This window comes from Gorilla gorilla, chromosome 14 (assembly GCF_029281585.2).
Source record: "Gorilla gorilla gorilla isolate KB3781 chromosome 14, NHGRI_mGorGor1-v2.1_pri, whole genome shotgun sequence".
NCBI classification, from domain to species: Eukaryota; Metazoa; Chordata; class Mammalia; order Primates; family Hominidae; genus Gorilla; species Gorilla gorilla.
This window is the reverse complement of record NC_073238.2, coordinates 30,195,191-30,221,123: the sequence shown is the minus strand read 5'-3', so window position 1 is coordinate 30,221,123 and position 25,933 is coordinate 30,195,191. Positions and strand designations below refer to the sequence as shown.

The following is a 25,933-nucleotide window of genomic DNA, read 5'->3' as shown; positions in this document are numbered from 1 at the left end:
AAATATTCCATTCCCATTTGTTGAATAGGGTGTCTTTTACAAACTTTATGTTTTTATTTGCTTTGACGAAGACCAGTTGGCTGCTAAGTGTTTGGTTTCATTTCTGGGTTCTCTATTCTGTTTCATTGGTCTATGTACCTATTTTTATACCAGTACCATGTTGTTTCGGTAAGGATAGCCTTGTAATATAGTTTGAAGTTGGGTAATGTGATACATCCAGATTTATTATTTTTGTTTGGTCTTGCTTTGGCTAGGCAGGCTCTTGTTTTGGTTCTATATGAATTTTGGGATTTTTTTCTAGTTTTATGAAGAATGATGATGGTATTTTGATGAGAATTGCATTGAATCTGTATATTGCTTTGGAGAGTATGGTCATTTTCACAATACTAATTCTACCCATCCATTAGCATGAGATGTGTTATCTATTTGTTTCTGTGGTCAATGATATCTTTCAGCAGTGTTTTGCAGTTTTCCTTGAAGAGATCTTTCACCTCCTTGGCTTTGGATGTTCCTAAGAGATACATATGTATATAATATGTATAGTATAATACATATACATATGTCTATAATATGTATAGTATAACACATATACATAGGTCTATAATATGTATAGTATAATACGTATACATATGTCTATAATATGTATAATACATATACATATGTATATAACAGGTATAGTATAATACTTATACATATGTATATAATACGTATATATATATGTGTGTGTTTATATATATATATTGCAGTTGTTGTAAAAGGGATTAAGTTCTTGATTTGATTCTCAGCTTGATTGTTGTTGGTGTACAGCAGTGCTAATGATTTGCATATATTGATGTTTTGTGTCCTGAAACTGAAGTGAATTTATCAGATCTAGGAGCTCTTTAGATGAGCCTTTAGAGTTGTCTAGATACACAATTATATCATTGGAAATCAGTGACAGTTTGACCTCCTCTTTACTGACTTGGATGCCCTTTCTTTCTTTCGTCTGATTGCTCTGGCTGGGACTTCCAGAACTATGGTTAATAGATGTGGTGAGTGGGCATCATATTCTCATGGGGAATGCTTTTAAAATTGCTCTGTTCAGTCTGATGTCGGCTGTGGGTTTGTTATAGATGGCCTGTGTCACCTTGAGGTATGCCCCTTCTATGCCAATTTTGCTGAGGATTTTAACCACAAAGGGATTCTGAATTTTGCCAAATGCTTTTTCTGTCTATTGAGATGATCATATAATTTTTGTTTTTAATTATGTTTATGTGATGTATCACATTTATGACTTGTATATGTTAAATCATCCCTGCATCCCTGGTATAAACCCCACTTGAAATCTTTAGATTATGAATTTGGCTGTTCTTTTTTAGCTACATAAAATTTTACTTTATATAATTTGAAGTCATATTATTAAGAGCATATGCATTTCAAATTGTTTTGTCTTTTAAATGAATCAATTATTTTATCATTATAAAATGTTTCTCTTTCTCTTTTGTACTGTTTTTCCTGTGAAGTCTACTTTGGCTGGTATTCACATTAGAATTCATAGGTTTTTATAACACTGGAACTTATTCTGGACACATGGCGTAATAAGGACTAGGTTTGTACTCTTGCCTTAAATAAACTACGAAAATTTTGATAAAATATACATATCAATGGTCTTCAGACAGTGAACATCAGATAGTACAGTGACCTCAAGACAGGGAAAATGAAGGTATGAACTAAATCATCCATCCATCTTACTGCCTTTATTGAACACAGAATAATTTTTCTGAGATTGGATCAATAGAAGTATAATCACAAATACAAGCAGATGGATATAGCACACTGAAGAGGTATTACATTTTTTATGCACAAGAAACAGTATCAAAATGAGTTAAATTTACATTTAAGTCTTTAATTCATCTTGAGTCAATTTTTTTGTATATGATGTAAAGAAGGGGTCTGTTTCAATTTTCTATATGGCTAGCCTCTTATCCCAGCATCAATTATTTAATAGGGAGACCTTTCCCCATTGCTTGATTTCATCTGGTTTGTCAAAGATCAGATGTTTGTAGATGTATGGTCTTATTTCCGAGTTCTCTATTCTGTTCCACTGGTTTATGTGTCTGTTCTTGTACAAATACCATGCTGTCTGGCTTACTGTAGTCCCGCAGTATAGTTTGAAGTTGGGTAGTGTGATACCTCCAGCTTTGCTCTTTTTGCTTAGGATTGCCTTGGCTATTTGGGCTCTTTTATGGTTCCATATGAATTTTAAAACAGATTTTTCTAGTTCTGCAAAGAATGTCAGTAGTAGTATAATGGGAATAGCATTGAGTCTATAAATTGTTTTGGGCAGTATGGCCATTTTAACAATATTGATTCTTCTTATCCATGAACAGGGAATGTTTTTCATATTTATTTGTGTCATCTCTGATTTCCTTGGGCAGCGGTTTTTTGACTGTAAACACATCGGAAGACCACCTACGCTATACCATTCAGAACATAGGCACAGGGAAAGATTTCATGGTGAAGATACCAAAAGCAATTGCGACAAAAGCAAAAATTGACAAATGGGATCTAATCAAATTAAAGAGCTTCTGCACAGCAAAAAGAAAAAATAAACTAACATCAGAACAAACAGACACCTACAGAATGGGATAAAATTTTGGCAAAATATGCATCTGACAAAAGTCTAACATCCAGCATCTACAAGGAACTTAATCAAATTTACAAGAAAAAAACAAGGCCATTAAAAAGCAGGCAAAGGACACGAACAGACACTTCTCAAAAGATGACATACATGTGGTCAACAAGCATATTAAAAATGTTCAACATCACTGATCATTAGAGAAATGCAAATCAAAACCACAGTAAGATACCAACTCATGCCAGTAAGAATGGCTATTACTAAAAAGTTAAAAAGCAGATGCTGGTGAGATTGTGGGGAAAAGGGAACACTTTACACGGTTGGTGGGAGTGTAAATTAGTTCAACCATTGTGGAAGACAACGTGGTGATTCCTCAAAGACCTAAAGACAGAATTACCATTCGACACAGCAATCCCATTAATGCGTATATGCCTAAAGGATTATAAATTGTTCCACTGCAAAGACACATGCATGCATATGTTCCTTGCAGCACTATTCACAATAGCAAATACATGGAATTAATCCAAATGCCCATCAATTATAGACTGGATAAAGAAAATGTGGTACATATACACCAGGGAATACCACGCAGCCACACACACAAAAAATGAGATAATGTTCTTTGCAGGGACATGGATGCAGTTGGAGGTTATTATTCTAAGCAAACTAAAGCAGGAACAGAAAACCAAATACTGCATGTTATCACTTTTAAATGGAAGCTAAATGATGAGAACACGGACACATAGAGAGGAACAACACACACTGGGGCCTATCAGAGAGTGGAGGGTTGGGGGAGGAAGAGAAGCAGGAAACATAACTAACGGATACTAGGCTTAATACCTGGGTGATGAAATTATCTGTACAATCAACCCCAATAATGCACGTTTACTTATGTAACAAACCTGCATATCTTACATATGCACCCCAATGTAAAAATGGAAGTTTAAAAAAGAACAAAATGAGTTAAATTATTGGAAAATTATTTCAAATCAAATTACATATGGCAACATGTTAAGATCTGCTCACTGTAAAGAGCTCTTTTATTCATCTGACAAGCATTTAGTGTTAAGTGTTCTATTCGCTAGGCAATAGGAACTAGAGGCTGGAAAAAGAATGGTGAAGAAAATGCCCATGCCATTAAGAAATTTGTGTGTATATATATATATATAAAATGTAATTATTAGAACAAATTAAGACATTATTGAACAATGGTGCAAATAGCAATTAACAATAACAAAAGGCTAAAATACAAAATTATTAAAATAATAATAACCCAACAATTTTTAAATTGGGAGACAATATAAAAAGATATTGAAGAGAGCCAAATCTCAAGATGTGTGTGTGCTGGGGGGGGACAGACTTAGGGGGTAATAAATGTTTATAGCTTTTTGTTTCTCTCTTTTTTGTTCTTTGCAATGAAACTTAAGTTTTCTTCAGTTTAAAATCACTTGTTACAATGATATTCTTTAGCCTCATGGTAACCAGAAAACAAAATTCAGTAACAGACACCCTAAAAATAACAGACACCTAAAAAGCAAAAAATTAAATCACACTCCCAGAGAAAATTACCTCACTATAAATACAGACAGGAAAAAAGGGATGGAGGGAAGAAAGGAAAGGAAGAAAGAATGAAAGAGAGAGAAAAGAGAAAGAGGAAGAAATGAAGAGAGAAATAACAAAAGAAAAAAGAGAGTAGCAAAACGACCAGAAAATAAGGGGCAGTAGTATGTTTTTACCTGTTAGTAATAACCTTGAATATAAATGAATTAAATTCTCCAATTAAGACAGAGTGGCTGAATGGATTTAAAGACAAGATCCAACTATATACTGCCTACAAGAAACTCAGTTCACCTATAAAGACATACATAGACTGAAAATGAAGGGATGGTAAAAGATATCCCATACAAATGGAAACAAAAAAGCAAGAGTAGCTATACATATGTTAGATAAAATAGATAATTCTATAATGAGAAAGAAATCAATACAGCAATATCACAATTATAAGTGCAAATGCAACCAACACTCAAGCACCTAAACACAGAAGCAAATATTAACAGACCTTAAAGGACAGATGGACTGCAATACAATAATAGAGTACCTCAACACTCAACTATAATCAACACCCCACTATCATCAAAGAACAGATCATCCAGACGACAAAAAATCATCAGTTAAACTGTAATCTCCTGAATGGACCTAACATTTACACAGCTTTCCACTCTGCAACTGCACAATACACATTCTACTGAGTAGCACATGGATTATTCTCCAGGACAGACTATGTGTTAGGCCAAATAAGTCACAGCCTATTTTTAAAAACTGAATTCATATCAAGCATCTTTTCTGATCACAGTGGAATAGTACGAGAAATCAATAACAGGAGGAACTTTAAAAGCTGTACACACATATGGAAATTAAAATACACGTTCATGAACAACGAATAAAGAAATAAAAAAATTAAAAATTTATTGAAATAAAAATAGAAACACAACATAACAAAACCTGTGGGATGCAGCAAAAGTAGTGATAAGAGGAAAAGTGCGTTAGCTATAAATGCCTACATCAGAAAAGTAAAAAGATCTCAAATAGCAAGTGATGAGAAAAACAAAAAAAATCAAATGTTAAAATTAGTAGAAAGAATGTCAGATTAGAACAGAAATTTTACAAATAGAAACAAAAAAATACGAAATACAAAAAAATACAGTCAATGGAACAAAGAGCTGGGGGTTTTTGGAAAAAAAATAAAAATTGACAAGCTTTAACTAGACTAAGGAAAAGAGAAAGAAAGCCAAAATAAAATCATAGATGAGGCTAGGCATGGTGGCTCACACCTGGGATCCTAGCACTTTGGGAGGCTGAGGCTGTTTGGATCACTTGAGGTCAGGAGTTCGAAACGAGCCTGGCCAACATGGTGAACTCTCTCTACTAAAAAACACAAAAAAATTACCTGGGTGTGGTGGGAGGTACCTGTAATCCAGCGACTGAGGAGGCTGAGGGAAGAGAATGGCTTGAACCCGGGAAGTGGAGGTTGCAGTGAGCTGAGATCACACCACTGCATGCTTGCCTGGCGATAAGAGCAAGACCCATCTCAAAAAAAAAAAAGAAAAGACAGAGAGAGAGACTGGAAAAAATTGAGGTCTTTAAATATTGACTTATGCCATGCATTAAAAGCATTTCTCTAATTTTTTTTCTTTTACATAGTTCAGTAAATTTTAATAGATTATATTCCAATGTATTTATTGCTAATTTATTCCTAGGCAATTTGCATGTAGACATAAATTTCCTCTGTAAATTGAATTTCTTATATAATTTTCATTTTTCTTTTGATAATGTATAAGAAAGATGTTATTTGTTTTATGCTGACCTTACAATTAACCATGTTTTATACATTCTTATTAGTTCTTTTTTTTTTTTTTGAGACAGAGTCTGGCTCTGTCACCCCGGCTGGAGTGCAGTGGTGCCATCTCGGCTAACTGCAGCCTCTGCCTCCTGGGTCCAAGCAGTTCTCTGCCTCAGCATCCAGAGTAGCTGGGATTACAAGCACCCACCATCATGCCTGGCTAATTTTTGTATTTTTAGTAGAGACAAGGTTTCACTATCTTGGCCAGGCTGGTCTTGAACTCATGACCTCATGATCCACCTGCCTCAGCCTCCCAAAGTGCTGGGATTACAGGCTTGAGCCACTGCGCCCGGCCTAGTTCTTTTTATCTTAAGCATATCATTATGACTTCTGCAATACATAAGAATCTGGATTCTTTCCGCTTGATAGTCACTCTTTTATATATTTTCTAATTTTATTGCTCTTATTTTATTGAAAATTCATCTCAAATTTTGCATTTATAATTAATTACAACAGGCATGGTAGTTTCCAAAATAAAAGATATCTAATGTTTTGCTTTAAACATAATATACAATATATTTCTCATAGATGCGCTCTATCCAAACAAGAACTTTCAATCTTATGGTTTCTAGGAACTATTATTAAAATCTGGAGTAAATATTTATTTTTTAGTGTATTTTTCTAAAACTGTGGAGGTAACTGTATAATCCTCCTTCCTTAATCTTTTAATATGACATGTTTACTTATGTTTTTTAAAGCTGTATTATCCTTGAGTTCCTGATATAACTGTTTTTGTAATAGAGTAAAAGCCTTAATTTAAAATTTTCATTTTGGCATAATTTCTGACTTACAGAAAAGTTGACTTAATAATACCAATAATTACCGTGTATCAAAAGTCCCCAACTGTAGCATTGTACTATAATTGCTTATCATTGTCTTTTTCCTTAAAAGACGCAGACGTTGTGTTCCTTCAAGGCATTCTCTTAAAGTTGTACTTGAATCAAAGAAAAAATTCACAGGGAAGTTGGAAAACCTTTCATACTGAAAAATAATGATACTACTATATATCACAACTTGTGGGATGCAAACATAGCAGTATTAAAAAATATTTATAGTCTTGTGTACTGATCCTAAAAAAGATAATGCAAAATCAATTATCTAAACATCCACGATAAGCTACAAAAGCAGATTACATTAAAACTAAAGGAAAAAGAAGAATGGCAAGATCAAATATAAAAGTAGAAATTAAGGACAGTGAAAAATACAAAGAAAAATTTTTCTGTGAAAGATTAATATATTTGTTTGACATATGGTAAGTCTAATAACAAAACACACACACACACACACACACCCACAATATAAGGAATTTTTAAAACAACATTAGTTACAGAATGTACAGAGGTGTATGGTTTATTTCCTAGATAGCTTGTGTTTTTCTAGGTATCTGATTTTTATTTATTTCTAACTTAATATGCTTGTGATCAGAGAATGTACTTTCTATGATATAAAAAGTTCAAGTATATTGAGACGACGTAAAACTCATCATATATTCTATCTTGTTAAATGTTTGGTAACATTTACCAATTGAAAAATACGTATATTTTGTTAACTGGTTATAAATGTCAAAGATTTATTTGTTTTATTTTTTAACTCTTTTTTTTCATACTGATATCTTATTCATTTGATTAAGTGGTGATGGAAAGGTATTAAATTGTCTTTATTTTATTTTAATAGTTTTTAGGGAAAGAGGTGGTTTTTAGTTACATGATAAGTTATTTAGTAATGGTTTCTGCGATTTTGATGCACCCATCACCCATGCAGTGTACATTGTACACAATGTGTGGTCTCCTTCATCCTCCCACCACCCTTCCCTTCAAGTCTGCAAAGTCCATTACATCATTCTTAGGATTTCGTGTCCTCATAGCTTAGCTCCCATTTATAAGTAAGAACATGCAATGTTTGATTTTCCACTCCCGAGTTACTTCACTTAGAATAATTCAGGTTGCTGCAAATGCCATTATTTCATATTTTTTCTTTTCTTTTCTTTTTGGAGACAGAGTTTCACTGTTGTTGCCCAAGCTGGAGCACAATGGCATGATCTCGGCTCACTGCAACCTCTGCCTCCCAGTTTCAAGTGATTCTCCTGCCTCAGCCTCCCAAGTAGCTGGTCTTACAGGGGTCTGCCACCACGCCCAGCTAATTTTTGTATATTTAGTAGAGACGGGGTTTCACCATGTTGACCGGGCTGGTCTTGAACTCCTGACCTCAGATGATCCTCCCGCTTTGGTCTCCCAAAGTGCTGGGATTACAGGCATGAGCCACCGTGCCCAGCCTATTATTTTCTTTCTTTTTATGGCTGGATAGTATTCCATGCCACATTTTCTTTATCTATTCATTGGTTGATGGGTATTTAGACTGGTTCCGTATTTTTACAATTGCAAACTGTGCTGCTGTAAACATGCATGTGCATGTCTTCTTCATATAATGACATATTTTCCTCTAGGTAGATACCCAGTAGTGGGATTGCTGGATCAAATGGAGGTTCTACTTTTAGTTCTCTAAGGAACCTCCATACTGTTTTCCACAGTGGTTATACTAGTTTACATTCCCACCATTAACGCAAAAGTGTTCCCTTTTCACCACATTCATGTCAATATCTATTATATTTTGATTTTTAAAGTATGGCCATTCTTGCAAGAATAAGGTGATATCTCATTGTGTTTTTAACTTGCCTTTCCCTGATAATTAGTGATGCTGAGTGTTTTTTCATATATTTGTTGACCATTTGTATATCTCCTTTTAAGAATTTTCTATTCATGTCTTTAGCCCACTTTTTGATGGAATTTTTTTTTGTCTTGCTGATTTGAGTTCCTTGTGGATTCTGGATATGAGTTTTTGACAGATGTATAGATTGCAAAGATATTCTCCTACTCTACGTGTTGTCTGTTTGCTGATTATTTCTTTTGCTGTGCAGAAGCTTTTTAGTCTAACTATGTTCAATCTATTTATCTTTGTTTTTGTTGTGTTTGGTTTTGGTTTCTTGGTCATGAAGAACCAAGACAATGTTTTCAATATTTTTTCCAATGTTATCTTGTAGAAATTTTATGGTTTATGATATTAGATTTAAGTCTTTGATCCATCTTGAGTCGATTTTTGTATAAGATGAGAGATGAGAATTCAGTTTCATTCTTCATGTGGCTTTCCAAATATTCCATTACCATTTGTTGAATAGGGTGTCTTTTCCAAACTTTATGTTTTTGTTTGCTTTGTTGAAGATCAGTTGGCTGCTAAGTGTTTGGTTTCATTTCTGGGTTCTCTATTCTGTTTCATTGGTCTATGTACCTATTTTTATACCAGTACCATGTTGTTTTGGTAAGGATAGCCTTGTAAAATAGTTTGAAGTTGGGTAATGTGATACATCCAGATTTATTATTTTTGTTTGGTCTTGCTTTGGCTAGGCAGGCTCTTGTTTTGGTTCTATATGAATTTTGGGATTTTTTTTCTAGTTTTGTGAAGAATGATGATGGTATTTTGATGAGAATTACACTGAATCTGTATATTGCTTTGGACAGTACGGTCATTTTCACAATATTGACTCTACCCATCCATTAGCATGAAATGTGTTATCTATTTGTTTCTGTTGTCAGTGATACCTTTCAGCAGTGTTTTGTAGTTTTCCTTGAAGAGATCTTTCACCTCCTTGGCTTTGTATGCTCCTAAGAGATACAGTTGCAGTTTGCAGTTGTTGTAAAAGGGATTAAGTTCTTGATTTGATTCTCAGCTTGATTGTTGTTGGTGTATAGCAGTGCTAATGATTTGTGTATATTGATGTTTTGTGTCCTGAAACTTAAGTCAATTTATCAGATCTAGGAGCTCTTTAGATGAGCCTTTAGAGTTGTCTAGATACACAATTATATCATTGGAAATCAGTGACAGTTTGACCTCCTCTTTACTGACTTGGATGCCCTTTCTTTCTTTCTTTTGTCTGATTGCTCTGGCTAGGACTTCCAGAACTATGGTTAATAGATGTGGTGAGTGGGCATCATATTCTCATGGGGAATGCTTTTAAAATTGCTCTGTTCAGTCTGATGTTGGCTGTGGGTTTGTTATAGATGGCTTGTATCACCTAGACGTATGCCCCTTCTATGCCAATTTTGCTGAGAATTTTAACCATAAAGGGATTCTGAATTTTGCCAAATGCTTTTTCTGTGTCTGAGATGATCATATAATTTTTGTTTTTAATTATGTTTATGTGATGTATCACCTTTATGACATGTGTATGTTAAACTATCCCTGCATCCCTGGTATAAACTCCACTTGAAATCTTTAGATTATGAATTTGGCTGTTCTTTTTTAGTTATGTAAAATTTTACTTTATATAATTTGAAGTTATATTATTAAGAGCATATGCATTTCAAATTGTTTTGTCTTTTAAATGAATCAATTATTTTATCATTATAAAATGTTTCTCTTTCTCTTTTGTACTGTTTTTCCTGTGAAGTCTACTTTGGCTGATATTCACATTAGAATTCACATGTTTTTATAACACTGGAACTTATTGCAGACACATGGCATAATAAGGACTAGGTTTGTACTCTTGCCTTAAATAAACTAAGAAATTTTTGATAAAATATACATATCAATGGTCTTCAGACAGTGAACATCAGATAGCATAGTACAGTGACCCCGAGACAGGGAAAATGAAGGTATGAACTAAATCATCCATCCATCTGATTGCCTTTATTGAACACAGAATAATTTTTCTGAGATTGGATCAATAGAAGTATAATCACAAATACAAGCAGATGGATATAGCACACTGAAGAGGTATTACATTTTTTATGCACAAGAAACAGTATCAAAATGAGTTAAATTTACATTTAAATCTTTAATTCATCTTGAGTCAATTTTTTGTATATGATGTAAAGAAGGAGTCAGTTTCAATTTTCTATGTGGCTAGCCTCTTATCCCAGCATCGATTATTTAATAGGGAGACCTTTCCCCATTACTTTATTTCATCTGGTTTGCCAAAGATCAGATATTTGTAGATGTATGGTCTTATTTCCGAGTTCTCTATTCTGTTCCACTGGTTTATGTGTCTGTTCTTGTACAAATACCATGCTGTCTGGCTTACTGTAGTTCTGTAGTATAGTTTAAAGTTGAGTAGTGTGGGCCGGGCGCGGTGGCTCACGCCTGTAATCCCAGCACTTTGGGAGGCCGAGGCGGGTGGATCACGAGGTCAGGAGATCGAGACCATCCTGGCTAACACGGTGAAACCCCGTCTCTACTAAAAATACTAAAAATTAGCCAGGCGTGGTGGCGGGTGCCTGTAGTCCCAGCTACTCGGGAGGCTGAGGCAGGAGAATGGCGTGAACCCAGGAGGCAGAGCTTGCAGTGAGCCGAGATCACGCCACTGCACTCCAGCCTGGGCGACAGAGCGAGACTCCGTCTCAAAAAAAAAAAAAAAAAAAAAAAAGTTGAGTAGTGTGATGCCTCCAGCTTTTTTCTTTTTGCTTAGGATTGCCTTGGCTATTTGGGCTTTTTTATGGTTCCATATGAATTTTAAAACAGATTTTTCTAGTTCTGGAAAGAATGTCAGTAGTAGTATAATGGGAATAGCATTGAGTCTATAAATTGTTTTGGGCAGTATGGCCATTTTATGGAATGGCCAAATATGGAATGCTTTTCATATTTATTTGTGTCGTCTCTGAGTTCCTTGGGCAGTGGTTTGTGGACTGTAAAAACTTTTGAAGACCACCTAGGCTATACTACTCAGGACACAGGCATGAGCAAAGATTTCATGATAAAAACACCAAAAGCAATTGCGACATAAGCAAAAGTTGACAAATGGGATCTAATTAAACTAAAGAGCTTCTGCACAGCAAAAAGAAAAATAAACTATCACCAGAACGAACAGATACCTACAGATGGATAAAATTTTGGCAAAATATGCATCTGACAAAAGTCTAACATCCAGCATCTACAAGGAACTTAACCAAATTTACAAGAAAAAAACACGGCCATTAAAAAGTGGGCAAAGGACATGAACAGACACTTCTCAAAAGATGACATACATGTGGTCAACAAGCATATTAAAAAAGTTCAACATCGCTGATCATTAGAGAAATGCATATCAAAACCACAATAAGATACCAACTCATGCCAGTAAGAATGGCTATTACTAAAAAGTTAAAAAGCAGATGCTGGTGAGATTGTGGGGAAAAGGGAACACTTTACATGGTTGGTGGGAGTGTAAATTAGTTCAACCATTGTGGAAGACCATGTGGTAATTCCTCAAAGACCTAAAGACAGAATTACCATTCGACACAGCAATCCCATTAATGCGTATATGCCTAAAGGATTATAAATTGTTCTATTGCAAAGACACATGCATGCCTATGTTGGTCGCAGCACTATTCACAATAGCAAATACATGGAATTAATCCATATGCCCATCAATGATAGACTGGACAAAGAAAACGTGGTGGTACATATACACCATGGAATACCGTGCAGCCACAAAAAAAATGAGATAATGTCCTTTGCAGGGACATGGATGGAGTTGGAGGTTATTATTCTAAGCAAACTAAAGCAGGAACAGAAAACCAAATACTGCATGTTATCACTTTTAAATGGAAGCTAAATGATGAGAACACGGACACATAGAGAGGAACAACACACACTAGGGCCTATCAGAGGGTGGAGGGTTAGGGGACGGAGAGAAGCAGGTAACATAACTAACGGATACTAGGCTTAATACCTGGGTGATGAAATTATCTGTACAATCAACCCCAATAATGCACGTTTACTTATGTAACAAACCTGCATATCTTACATATGCACTGCAATGTAAAAATGGAAGTTTAAAAAAGAACAAAATGAGTTAAATTACTGGAAAATTATTTCAAATCAAATTACATACAGCAATGTGTTAAGATCTACTCACTGTAAACAGCTCTTTTACCCACCTGACAAGCACTTAGTGTAAGTGTTCTATTCGCTAGGCCATAGGAACTAGAGGCTGGAAAAAGAATGGTGAAGAAAACGCCCATGCCACTAAGAAATTTGTGTGTGTGTGTATATATATACAAATTAAGACATTATTGAACAAAGGAGCAAATAGCAATTAACAATAACAAAAGGCTAAAATACAAAATTATTAAAATAATAATAACCCAACAATTTTTAAATTGGGAGGCAATATAAAAATATATTGAAGAGATCCAAATGTCAAAATGTGTGTGTGTGTTGAGGGGGATAGAGTTACGGGGTAATAAATGTTTATAGCTTTTTGTTTCTCTCTTTTTTGTTCTTTGCAATCAAACTTAAGTTTTCTTCAGTTTGAAATCACTTGTTACAATGATATTCTTTAGCCTCATGGTAACCAGAAAACAAAAATCAGTAACAGACACCCTAAAAGTAATAAACACCTAAAAAGCAAGGAATTAAATCACACTCCCAGAGAAAATTACCTCACTATAAATACAGACAGGAAAAAAGGGATGGAGGGAAGAAAGGAAAGGAAGAAAGAATGAAAGAGAGAGAAAAGAGAAAGAGGAAGAAATGAAGAGAGAAATAACAAAAGAAAAAAGAGAGTAGCAAAACGACCAGAAAATAAGGGGCAGTAGTATGTTTTTACCTGTTAGTAATAACCTTGAATATAAATGAATTAAATTCTCCAATTAAGACAGAGTGGCTGAATGGATTTAAAGACAAGATCCAACTATATACTGCCTACAAGAAACTCAGTTCACCTATAAAGACATACATAGACTGAAAATGAAGGGATGGTAAAAGATATCCCATACAAATGGAAACAAAAAAGCAAGAGTAGCTATACTTATATTAGATAAAATAGAAAGATAATTCTATAATGAGAAAGAAATCAATACAGCAATATCACAATTATAAGTGCAAATGCAACCAACACTCAAGCACCTAAACACAGAAGCAAATATTAACAGACCTTAAAGGACAGATGGACTGCAGTACAACAATAGAGTACCTCAACACTAATCTATAATGAACACCCCACTATCATCAATGAACAGATCATCCAGACGAGAAAAAATCATCAGTTAAACTGTAATCTCTATGGAATGGACCTAACATTTACACAGCCTTCCACTCTGCAACTGCACAATGCACATTCTACTGAGTAGCACATGGATTATTCTCCAGGACAGACTATGTGTTAGGCCAAATAACAAGTGACAGCCCATTTTTAAATACTGAATTCATATCAAGCATCTTTTCTGATCACAGTGGAATAGTATGAGAAATCAATAACAGGAGGAACTTTAAAAACTGTACAAACATATGGAAACTAAAATACATGTTCATGAACAATGAATAAAGAAATAAAAAAATTAAAAATTTATTGAGATAAATAAAAATAGAAACACAACATAACAAAACCTGTGGGATGCAGCAAAAGCAGCTGTAAGAGGAAAAGTGCATAGCTATAAATGCCTACATCAGAAAAGTAAAAAGATCTCAAATAGCCAACCTGACAGTACACCTCAAGCAATGAGAAAAACAAAAAAACAAATGTTAAAATTAGTAGAAAGACTATCAGAAAGATTAGAACACAAATTTTACAAATAGAAACAAAAAAATACAAAATACAAAAAAATACAAACAGTCAATGGAACAAAGAGCTGGGGGTTTTTGAAAAAAAAAATCAAAATTGACAAGCTTTAACTAAACTAAGGAAAAGAGAAAGAAAAGTGAAATAAAATCATAGATGAGGCTAGGCATGGTGGCTCACACCTGGGATCCTAGCACTTTGGGAGGCCGAGGCCTTTTGGATCACTTGAGGTCAGGAGTTCGAAACGAGCCTGGCCAACATGGTGAACTCTCTCTACTAAAAAACACAAAAAAGTTACCTGGGTGTGGTGGGAGGTACCTGTAATCCAGCTATTGAGGAGGCTGAGGGAAGAGAATGGCTTGAACCCAGGAGGTGGAGGTTGCAGTGAGTCAAGATCATGCCACTGCACTCCAACCTGGATGACAGAGGGAGACTCTCTATGACATGCTTGAACTTTCTGACTTGTCCTATCTTTCCCTATTTCCTAAATAATTAGTCATTCTACTTTAGGACAAGAATTTGCCATACAAGATCCTCTCTCATGTAACATTTTTTCATAACATTTCTAACCATAAACACATCTTCATATCCACAATTTTCTTTGTATCTCTCCTCCCCACTAATTTCTTATGCCCACCCAAATCAAACAAGATCAGGTAATGCAAGGCAAAACAGTAGAGCCTTAGATTTTGAGAGGGACCTCTCTGCTCACAGTTCTTGGGATTCCATGAGGAAAAGAGAGGTTTCTCCTAAAAGGGGGTCTGTGGCACCTTCTCTTTTTCCCATGGAGTCTCAGGCTGTCAGAAATTATCTCAGGTCCTCTCATGTGGGCATCGAGAGTGGCAACAAGACAGACTAGGAAAGTAATTCAGACAACTAAGAAGAAAAAGAAAAACTTAGTACTACTTTCATTGTAAAGACAGATAAACTGAGGCACTATGCAGTTTAAAATTTTATGTTTACATAGTGTTAGACTCCACAGCTCTCTTTTAACCATCCTGTAATTTTGCTGACTCTATGCCCAGTCACTGATTCACTTGTATGGTAGCTTGTGGCCCCCTTAGAGCTTGGAACCTGGGTTTCATTTCCTGCTCTACAGCTATATAATTTAACAATTTTCCTCTGGATTTGTTGGATTCTAATGCTATATATCCCAAATTTTATTAATATCACTGAATATTAATGGAGGCTGTGCTATATTTAGTCTGTAGAAATATTAAACAACCAACAAAGGACTATATCAGGTTAAATAGTATTAATATTTCTATATGCTTTAAAACATTGAGGCAATATATTGAGAAACACACCTAAGAAACTGCAACCAATCCATTCTGGACAAAAATTTAGATACTATCTCTTCAACATAAGCTATCTAGTGGCATTTTTACATATCCTTACACATATCAACAGTATTTTACATGTTCATAACCATAAAAATAAAAATTGTCAAAATTATAGACCTTATGCATTTCTGTGAGCTTGAAAAATTATACAATATAGATTGTTTCTTTAAAGTAGTCAATAAAATGCATAAACTTCAAGTAATCACTAAAAAAAAGATTTCATACCAAAGATAGTAACACCAGAAATAAAAAAGGGCTCAACACTGCAGGTTCTTGAAGGCAAAAGTTAATAAAGACTTTGTTCTTGCTGTGAATCTTGGCCTTAAAACATTATACACATGATCCTCCCTTCCTTTTCCTGTTGCAAAGATGTGATGAACCAGATTTGCTCATGCAGATGACAATACTCTTGAAAATGGTGGCAGAGAAATAAGATGAAAGGAATACAGTTCACTTAATGATCTCATAAATTGGAACTAATTACCCCCCTGAGTCTTGCATAGCTCCAGACTATGTGAGACAGATGAAATGGCTGTTTGCTAGCAATATTTTATTTGATGCTTCATTTTTAATTCCTTGAATAACTACTTACAACACATTAACAGGATCATGAAAGCATAGTTATTCAAGTAACCAAATAATTATGCAATCAATGATTTTCCTCATCTCTAAAGCATAGTAATGGACTGATTATTTTAAGAATACAACTCGGTGACAAGTAGTTTATGTTTAACTCAGTTTTGGTTTGTTGTTTGTTAGGGCCATTGCTTAGGATAATGAAAACATGAGGAGGAGAAACAAGAATATAAACAAGAAATAGAAGCAGCAGCATAAGAAAATGAAGAGGAACAAGAAGATGATGATTAGAAGAAGAAAAAACAGACTGAAAGAAAGGAAGAAGAACAGGTGCGGGAATTACAAAGCCTATTATGATACCTTATTTCCCCTCCTGATTTATGAAATTTGAAAAAATTTCAAGACTTTTCACAACAAAGCCAAGCTAAAAGATACACCAATAGTCACCCCCTAAATTTTGCTAAGAATAAGACAATGTTGCCACTCACACCTGGCCCAGACACCAGCAGGAGGAGGGCACCTCCAGATTCTGCAGGAGAAGGAGGAGGACTCCTCCTTGCCGTGGCTGGGCCTCCACTGCTGTCACCTAGGCCCACGGTACAGCACCCGCAGCTGCCTCCCCACTTCAGGCCAGGCTGGGCCCGGTGGGCTCCACAGCATTCCCACTCCCACTTCTCGGATCCCAGGCTTGCTGCTGCTGCCACCACTAACGCCAACACCAACATGACCACCGCTGCTGTTGCCCTCAATGCACGGGCCCACCCTACAAGCCTCCTACCACCTGGCCCCCGCAGACACTCTCCTACCACTCCACCACTCCGGTCAAGCTGCAGTCTCTGTCTCTGCCACCAACTGCAGCGAGGGGAGCCACAGAACCATGCCATCTGCAGGCTCCAGCCTCCAGGGTGCAACAGATGACTCCTCCAGCTCCTGGCTCGAAGCATCTGGGTGGTAAAAGCCAGATGTGCCTAGAACAGGATGCAAGGAGTGGTAGTGTTAGAGGCTCACCTTGTCATGCTGGCCACTGGGTGGCAGGGGCTGGTTTTGGCAAAGGCACAACTGGGACCTGGGGTGGGTGTGACTGCCTTTGCTGAAACCGGCCCCTGGCTAGGTCCAGCTGGCCAGGAACTGCTGGGCCCACCCTGGCTGCACTCCTTGGTGAGCAGGAGAAGCAGAAATTCAGACCCAGCCAGCTCTCTCCAACCAAGTGCCAGTTCCTGTTTCTGATGCTTCCACCCACAGGGCCCTGTTCCCCCGTGATGCCCGCTACTCCGTGCCCAGGGGTCCCAGATTGTCTCTGCAACACAGTGAGAGGGTGCAGGCCCGGGAACCATGGCGGGTGTGGGGGCCTTACCATGCTCAGGATTCCCAAGGAAACAATTGTGTGCCTGCCACGCTCCAGCACGAGCAAACAGAAGTTGCCCTCCAGAATCTAGAGTCTGGGAAGAGGAGGACGGCCCCTTCCTTGGAGGCCACAGCTATCACTGCCACCTCCGTAGCCCATTGCCAGAAGCAGCAGTGCAGTGCAAACCCCAATAGTGCCCCCCCACTGGCATGCCACAGGGCATGTAAACCTGATTGTGCCCCCCAAACTGCCCCACTGCCTCCAGCAGTGCAGCCAGGGATAGTGCCCCCAACCAGCCCTTGCTGGGGGTAGTGACAGCCCAGATAGGGCCCCCAACCTGCCCCCCTGCCATGACCGTGCAAGAGCTGATAGCACCCCTAACCCTCCCCCCAGCTGGCGGTCAGCCCCCTGTAGCACACACAACCACCCTCACCACCAGGCAGTACAGCCCCCACCAACTCCGCCAACCCATGCCCCTGATACCCTTACCAGCAATGTGACCTTGATAGTGCTCCTATCCAGGGTAGTGCATCGCTGGATAGCTCACCTACCCTGCCACCTTTCTACCATGCTGGCCAAGCTGCAACCTCCGTCACCTCCACCAACCGCAGTGAGTCGAGCCTAGACGCCACAGGCTCAAGCCTCCAGCTCCGGGTACGTAGCTCCCACTTCCTGTTCTCTAAGCTGAGCTCCCAGCTTCGATTCTGATTGGATGAGAGCAAGTCTTAGGACAACCAATCACAGCATGAAAATAAAGTCCAATCAGAATAGGCCTAGAGGTTTTCTCTCATCCAATCAGAACATGTAGTCCAGGAACCTCATTTGCATAACCTCATCTATAAAGCATGCAGCAGGGGGCGTCAGACCATTCCAGACTCTTCTGTGGCTGCTTGCGCAGCTGCTCCGTGCCCGGCTTAAAGGACCAGGAGAAGGGGTAGTCACTTGCCACAGCTGGAGGCTGGAGCGTGTGGCATCACGGCTCGCCTCGCTGTGGTGGGTGCTGGCGACAGAGACGGCAGCTCGGCTGGAGTGGTAGGAGGGGTTATATAGTTTTTGGGTAGATGGAGGGATAAAGAGGGTGGCTAGCAGCAAAGGGAAAAGAGGATGGCAAACAGGGGAAGGCATTGCAAAAAGACGGTGGGGAAAAGATGGTTGAAAAAAAGTTTTTGGGTATCTAGGGGGTAAAAAAGGGTGGCATGTAGAAGGAGGAAAGAGAGGGCGGTGGGGGGGAAACGGGGACAAGTAGGAAGGAGAGAAGGTTTGCAAAAAGATGGTGGGGAGAAACACGGTGAGGAGAACAGAAAGACTGGGGAAAGAAAATATGTGTAAAAAAGATTTTGGGTAGATGGAGGTGGAAAAGGGTGGCACGTGGGAGGAAGAAAGGGTGCAGAGAGGGAGGGGGAAGAGAGAAGGTGGTGAGCAGGAGGGAGAGAAGATTTTGTGAAAAGTCGGTGGGGACAAGATGGTGGGGAAATTTTTTTTTCAGTAGTTGGAGAAAAAAAGGGTGGTGATCAGGAGAAGAAAAAAGGGTGGAGAGTAGGAGGAAGGAGAAGGTTTTGCAAAAAGACGGTGGGAAGAAAAGACACTGCGGAGAAAAAACTGGGAGAAGTTTTTGGGTAGATGGAGGAGAGAAAGGGTGGCAAGCGGGAGAGTGGAAGGACGATTGGGAAAAAGACGATGGAAAAATAGTTTTGGGGTAGATGGAGGGCGACAGGAAGGTGGCGTGTAAGAGGAGGGGCAGGAATGGGGAAAAGAGGGTGGTGAGCAGAAGGCTTTGCGAAGAGATGGTGAGGGGGGAAGACAGTGAGGAAGAAAGTTCTTGGGTAGATGGAGGGGGAAAAGAGGGTGGTGAGCAGGAGAGGGGAAAAGGGTGGCAAGCGGGAGAAGGGAAAAGAGGCTGGCGAGTGGGAGGGAGACGAGGTTTTGTGAAAAGATGGTGGGTAGAAAAGACAGATGGTGGGGAAAGAAAAGACAGAAGGTGGGTAAAATGTGGGTAGACGCAGCGGGAAAAGAGGGTGGCAAATGGAAGGAGAAAAGAGGGTGGCGAGAGGGAGGAGGGAAAGAGTTGGGAAAAAGACGATGGGGAAAATAGTTTTGGGGTAGATGGAGGGCAAAAGGAGGATGGTAAGGATAGAGGAAAGAAGAGGGCGAGTGGGAAGGGGGATGGCTTAGTGAAAAGACGGTAGGGAAATTTGGGGGGGTAGATGGAGGAAGAAAGAGGGTGGTGAGCAGGAGTGGGGAGAAAGCTTTGTGAAAAGACGGTGGGGAGATGTTTTTGCGTAGATGGAGAAGGAAAAGAGGGTGGCAAGGAGGAGGGGGGAAAGACGATGGGGAAAACAGTTTTTGGGTGGATGGAGGTTGGAAAAGCGGGTGGCGAGCAGCAGGAATGGGGAGAAGGCTTTGGGAAAATATGAGGGAAAAGTTTTTGGGTAGATGGAGGAACAAAAGGGGAATGAGAGCAGAAGGGAGAAAAAGAGGGTGTCCAGTGAGGGGGGAAAAGTTTTTGGGTAGATGGAAGGCGAAAAGGGTGGTGAGCAGGAGAGTAGAGAAGGCTTTGCGAAATGACGGGGAAAAATAGTGGGAAAATGTTTTGGGGTAGATGAAGAAAAAGGGTGGCGAGAGGGAGGGGGCCAAAGATGGTTGAGAAAAGAAGGTGGGGGACAAAGTTTTTGGGTAGATCTTTTTCTGAGTTTTAAATCAAATTATTTGTGTTTTTGCTTTGAGTAGTTCGAGTTTTTTATATATTTTGTGTTGTATTAACCCCTTGCCTGATGCATAGTTTGCAAATACTTTCTTCCGTTCTCTGGATTGTTTCTTCATTCTATTGATGGCTTTCGCTACTTTGCAGAAGCGTTTAAGTTTAATGCAACTGGATTTTGTCTATTTTTGCTTTTTGTTGCTTGTGTTTTTGATGTGTATTTGAAAATCCCTTGTCCTAACCAATTTTACGAGGCATTTTCCTATGTTTTTTTCTCTAGTAGTTTCATAGTTTCATGTCCTACATTTAAATCTTTATTTTCAGTAGATGGTAAGATAACAGCCTAGATGTATTGTGGGTGTTGGATTTTCCTAGCATGGTTTATTGAAGAGATTGTCCTTCCCGAATGTGTGTTTTTGGTGCCTTTGTTAAAAGAGTTGACTGTAAAAGCTTGAATTTATTTTTGAGTTTTCTATTCTGTTTCATTTGTCTATGTCTGTCAGTCATTGGTCTGTGTATCTCTGTCTCTCTCTCTCTCTGTCTGTCCCCTACGTGTTTTTTTTTCTTTTGCCACTACCATGCTGTTTTGGTTACTAGGTTTGTGGTATATTTTGAAATCAGGTAGTGTTATGCCGCCAGCTTTTTTCTTTTTATTCAAGATTCTTTTGTCTATCTGAGGTATTTTGCATTTCCATGTGAATTTTAGGATTTTTTTTTTTTTTTTTTTTTTTTGAGACGGAGTCTCGTTCTGTCGCTCAGGCTGGAGTGCATTGGTGCGATCTCGGCTCACTGAAGGCAGTGCTTCCTGAGTTGAGGCGATTCTCCTGCCTCAGCCTCCTGAGTAGCTGGGATTACAGGCGTACGCCACCACGCCCGGCTAATTTTTGTGTGTGTAGTAGAGACGGGGTTGCACCATGTTGTTCAGGCTGGCTCCAATTCCTGACCACGTGATCCAGGTGCTTTGGCCTCCCAAAGTGCTGGGATTACAAGCATGAGCCACCATGCCTGGCCGTTTTTTTTTTTTTTTCCCTGTATCTATGAAGAATCTCTTTCCTAATTTAACATGGATTCCATTGATTCTGTAGATCACATAGGGTGATACAGATATTTTAACGATATTCTTCTAGTGCTTGGACATGGGATATCTTTACATTTACTTGTGTCTGCTTTAATATCTTTCGTCTGTGTTTTATAATTTTAATTGTGGGGTCGTTCGCCTTTTTGTTAAGCTTATCTCTAGGTATCTTTTTTGGGGAGCATTGGGTAACTACTGCAATAAAATAGCTTTCTTGATTTCTTTCTTAGGTGTTTCACTATTGGTACATGGGTGTGCTACTCATTTTTATATATTGATATTGTATCTTGCAACTTTATGAAATGTGTTTATTATTTCTAGTAGGTTTTTTTGTGGAATCTTTAGGGTTCTGCATATGTGTATGATTATGTCACCTGCAAACAGAGACAATTTGACTTCCTTTTATTTCCATTTTGGATGCCTTTTATTGCATTCTCCTATCTAATTCCTCTAGCTAGGACTTCTAGTACTGTGATGAATAAAAGTGGTAAAAGTAGCCACACTTGTTCCAGTTCTTGGAAGAAGAGCTTTTAACTTTTCCCCATTGATTATGATGTTAGCTGTGGATTTCTCATATATGAACTTTATTGTGCTGAGATTAGTTCTACTGTTGAGGCCCTCTTATGCATTTTTCAGTTCATCAGTTGCATTTTTCAGCTTTGAGGTTTCTGTCTTCTTAAATTACTTCTATCTGTTTGTTAAATTTCTTTGATAAGTTTCTGAATTACTTCTCTATATTTGAATTTCATTGAGTATCCTCAAAACAGCCATTTTTACTTCCCTGTCTGGAGAGTCTCACATCTTTTTTTTTCTTTTTTTTTTTTTTTGTGAGATGGAGTCTTATTCCATCACCCAGCCTGGAGTACAGAGGCACAATCTTGGCTCACTGCAACCTCTGCCTCCCACGTTCAAGAAATTATCCTGTCTCAGCCTCCCAAATAACTGGGACTACAGGCACCTGCCACCACACCCAGCTAATTTTTGTATTTTTAGTAAAGACAGGGTTTCACCTTGTTGGTCAGGCTGGTTTCGAACTCCTGACCTCAGGTAATCCACCCACCTCAGCCTCCCAAAGTTCTGGGATTACAGGTGTGAGCCACCACACCCAGCCGAGTCTCACATCTTTAGCTCTGGTCACTGGTGACTTATTTATTGTTGGGTGAGGTCATATTTCCTTGAATGTTCTTAACGCTTTTGAGCATATGTTCATGCCTGGGAGTTGAATAAGTGTGTATTTATTCCAGTTTTTGCAGTCTGTTCTTGTGTGTGCTTGTCCTTCAGTCTTCCAGAAATTCCAAGAAATTCAAGACTGTTGAGTTCCCCAAGCCTGTGGTCACTGCAGCTGTTAACAGCACCAGAGGGCACCTTAAGCTCAGGTTCACCATGACTTTTGCAGACTGAGGTCCCTGGTGGCCGTGACACACTTGGAGAAGATAAGGGACGGGTTCCCTGGGTTCCCAGACAAAGTTCTTCATTCACGTCCATCTTCTTCCCCTTACAAGGAATCTGGGCACCAAGCTTTGTGAATCTGGGCACTCTCATGTGATTTGGGCACTCTCATGGCCACTGCAGCTGGCGCAACACACAGGAAGCCCACAGCCTCCCAGACCAGAGCAGCACTGGGGTTTATCTGAGTCCTGTGGCCACTATATTGCCTGACTGCTGCTGACTTATTTAGGTTTCTAAGCCAGGTTAGTCTGCTGGTGATGAAGCTGGCCTGGGTTTGGGTCCATCCCACCAGGGTGGCAGAATCCCTTCTCCCTGCAGGGGGGTCTGTAGGTGTCTGGGAGCTGCTGCCTAGGATCAGGGCCACAGTATTCTGCCTGACACTGTGTCCACTGTAGTAGGGCTGATACTGGGTTCTCCTCTTTTTTGCATAGGGAAGGAATTCTCTCTGCACTGCACTGCCTGGAGTTGGGATTGGGGTAACACAGGCAGCCCTTTGGTCACTGCAGCTGATGTCACATAGGAAGCCCACAGCCTCCCAGACCAGCACATCGTTGGTTGTTGGAGCTCACCCAAGGACCAAAGTGACTCTGGCCTGCCTGCCACTGAAATTTATTTGGGGCCTGAGGCCACTTGAATCAGCTGGTGGTGAAGCAAGTGAGGACTCAGGTTTGTCCCACCAGGGTAGTGGATTCCCTTTTAGACCAGGTCGTGTCTAAATGCTGTATCTATGGGCACTAGCCTGGAACGAAAGGCCATGGGGTTCTGCCCAGTGCTGTCCTTTACTATAGCAGAGCTGGCACTGGGCTCCAAGGCAAAGTCCCACGGACCCTTCCTTGTCCCTCCTGCAAGAGGTGGACACATTCTCTGCACTGCACTGCCTGGGGTTGAGGGAAGGGCAGTGCAGTCACTGCAAGACTGTCTTTTCACCCTCTTTAATGTGTGTTCTCTTGTTTTTAAGCTAAAAACAGGTTCTGTGATCTGTCACCTGCTTTCTTTAGCTCTTGTGAAGGTATTATCTTGTGTGGATTGTTGGACGGTGGTTCAATGTAATATTCCTGCAGAGACGCAGTCACTGAGATTCTGTCCTCCATCTCGCTCCACCTCTTCTCATTTATTTAGTTCTTCTTCAGTTTATTTCAACAATGTTTTGGAGGTTTCAGAGTATTAGTTTTGAACTGCTCTTGTTAATTTCTAAATTTATTACTTGTTTTGTTGCTATTATAAATGGGATTGTTTCTTTTATATCATTTTAAGGCAGTTCATTGACAGTATATAGAAATAAAATTAATTTTTAGTATTACATTTATGTCTGGAAACCATGCCAAATTTATTATTTTGAATACTGTTTTACTGAATTTCTTAGCATTACATATATATGAGATCATGCCACCTGTAAATATAAATAATTTTATTTTTTTTCAATCAGGATGTTTTCAATTTTCTATTCTTTACTAAATACACCTCGCTAGAATCCACAGTATAATGTTGAGTAGAATTTGCAAGAGTGGACATTCTTGTAACTAACCCTGCCAGGAAAGGATTCACCCTTTCATTGCAGAGTGTAATGATAGCTGTGGGTTTCATAGGTAACTACCACTAGTTTCAGGAAGTTATCTTACTGTCAATAACTGGAGTGTTTTCGTGATGAAAATGTGTAATATTTTCTCAAATGCTTTCTGTCTATTGAGATGCTCATATATTTTGGTCTTTTATTCTGTTAATATGGTGCTTGCGTTGATTTTTCAAATATTAAATCAATGGTGCATTCCTGGGGTCAATCACATCTGCACACAGTGCATAATCTATTTTATATGTTGGTGGATTCAGCTTGGCAGTATTTTGTTGAAGATTTTTGATTTTATAAAACAATTAAAGACACTGGTCTATATTGTTTTGTTATTCAGTTTTGGTGTCAGAGTAACCCTGTTTGTAAAATGAATTGGGAAGTGTTCTCTGCCCTTTTATTTTCTGCAAGGGTTGGTGAACAATTGATATTAATTTCTCAGAGTGTTTGATTCACCTGGGAAGCTAGCTGAGATGAGATTTTTATTGTAAGGTTTTAAAATTGCAATCCAATGTTTTAACCTTCCATAGATCTACTTATATTTTTAATTTCTCCTTTAGACTATTTTAGTTTCTGTCATTCTAGGACTTCATTCTATCTAGGCTATCTTACTTTATCGGCATAAGATTTTTCATTGCATTCTCTTTTAATCATATTTGTTTTGTAATACTGCCAGTGATGTGTTCTCTTTTATTGCCAATTTTAGTAATTTGAGTTTCTTCTCTTGTTTTCTTGCTTAGCCTAAGTAAACATTTGCCAATTTTTTATCTTTCCAAACATTTAATTTTGGTTTATTGATTTTTTCTGTTTCGTATTCCCTATCTTTCTGTTATCTTAACTCTCTTTTCCTCCCATCTTTTTTTTTTTTTTATTTCATTTTTTTTTGAGACGGAGTCTGGCTCTGTCACCAGGCTGGAGTGCAGTGGCGTGATCTTGGCTCACTGCGACTTCCCACTCCCTGGTTCAAGTGGTTCTCCTGCCTCAGTCTCCCTAGTAGCTGGTATTACAGGCACACACCACCAGGTCCAGATAATTTTTGTATTTTTAGTAGAGACAGGGTTTCTCCGTGTTGGCGAGGATGGTCTCAAACTCCCGACCTCAAGCAGTCCGCCCGCCTCGACCTCCCAAAGTGGTGGGATTACAGGCATGAGCCACCTTGCCTGGCCGGCTTAACTCTAAGGAAATGTTTATCTTTAGAAACATTGTATTTGGTTAATTAAAATTTTAGATTCTGGAGCATCAACTTCTCTTACATGAAAATAAAAGCATGAATTGGGAAATAATGGGTTCCCCAATATTTTTGTTGGGGGAACAAAACAAGTATCCATGTACATAC

At 38.6% G+C, this 25,933-nt stretch overlaps 1 long non-coding RNA gene across 2 annotated transcripts in view; it reads right to left on the bottom strand.

Annotated features, from left to right (window-relative positions):
* The window catches only part of LOC129526427 (uncharacterized), a 31,359-nt gene extending 12,888 nt beyond the window's left edge, over positions 1 to 18,471 (bottom strand). Inside the window, exons 1-3 of one of the 2 annotated variants that reach the window (XR_008671105.2) lie at positions 18,301 to 18,448; positions 17,273 to 17,434; positions 16,154 to 16,298 (exon numbers count right to left, since the gene is read on the bottom strand). This is a non-coding gene — a long non-coding RNA (uncharacterized lncRNA). Of the gene's footprint in view, positions 1 to 16,153; positions 16,299 to 17,272; positions 17,435 to 18,300 lie in introns of those variants that run through there. The other variant, XR_008671106.2, reaches the window with a different exon arrangement.
* Positions 18,472 to 25,933: the final 7,462 nt, after the last annotated feature.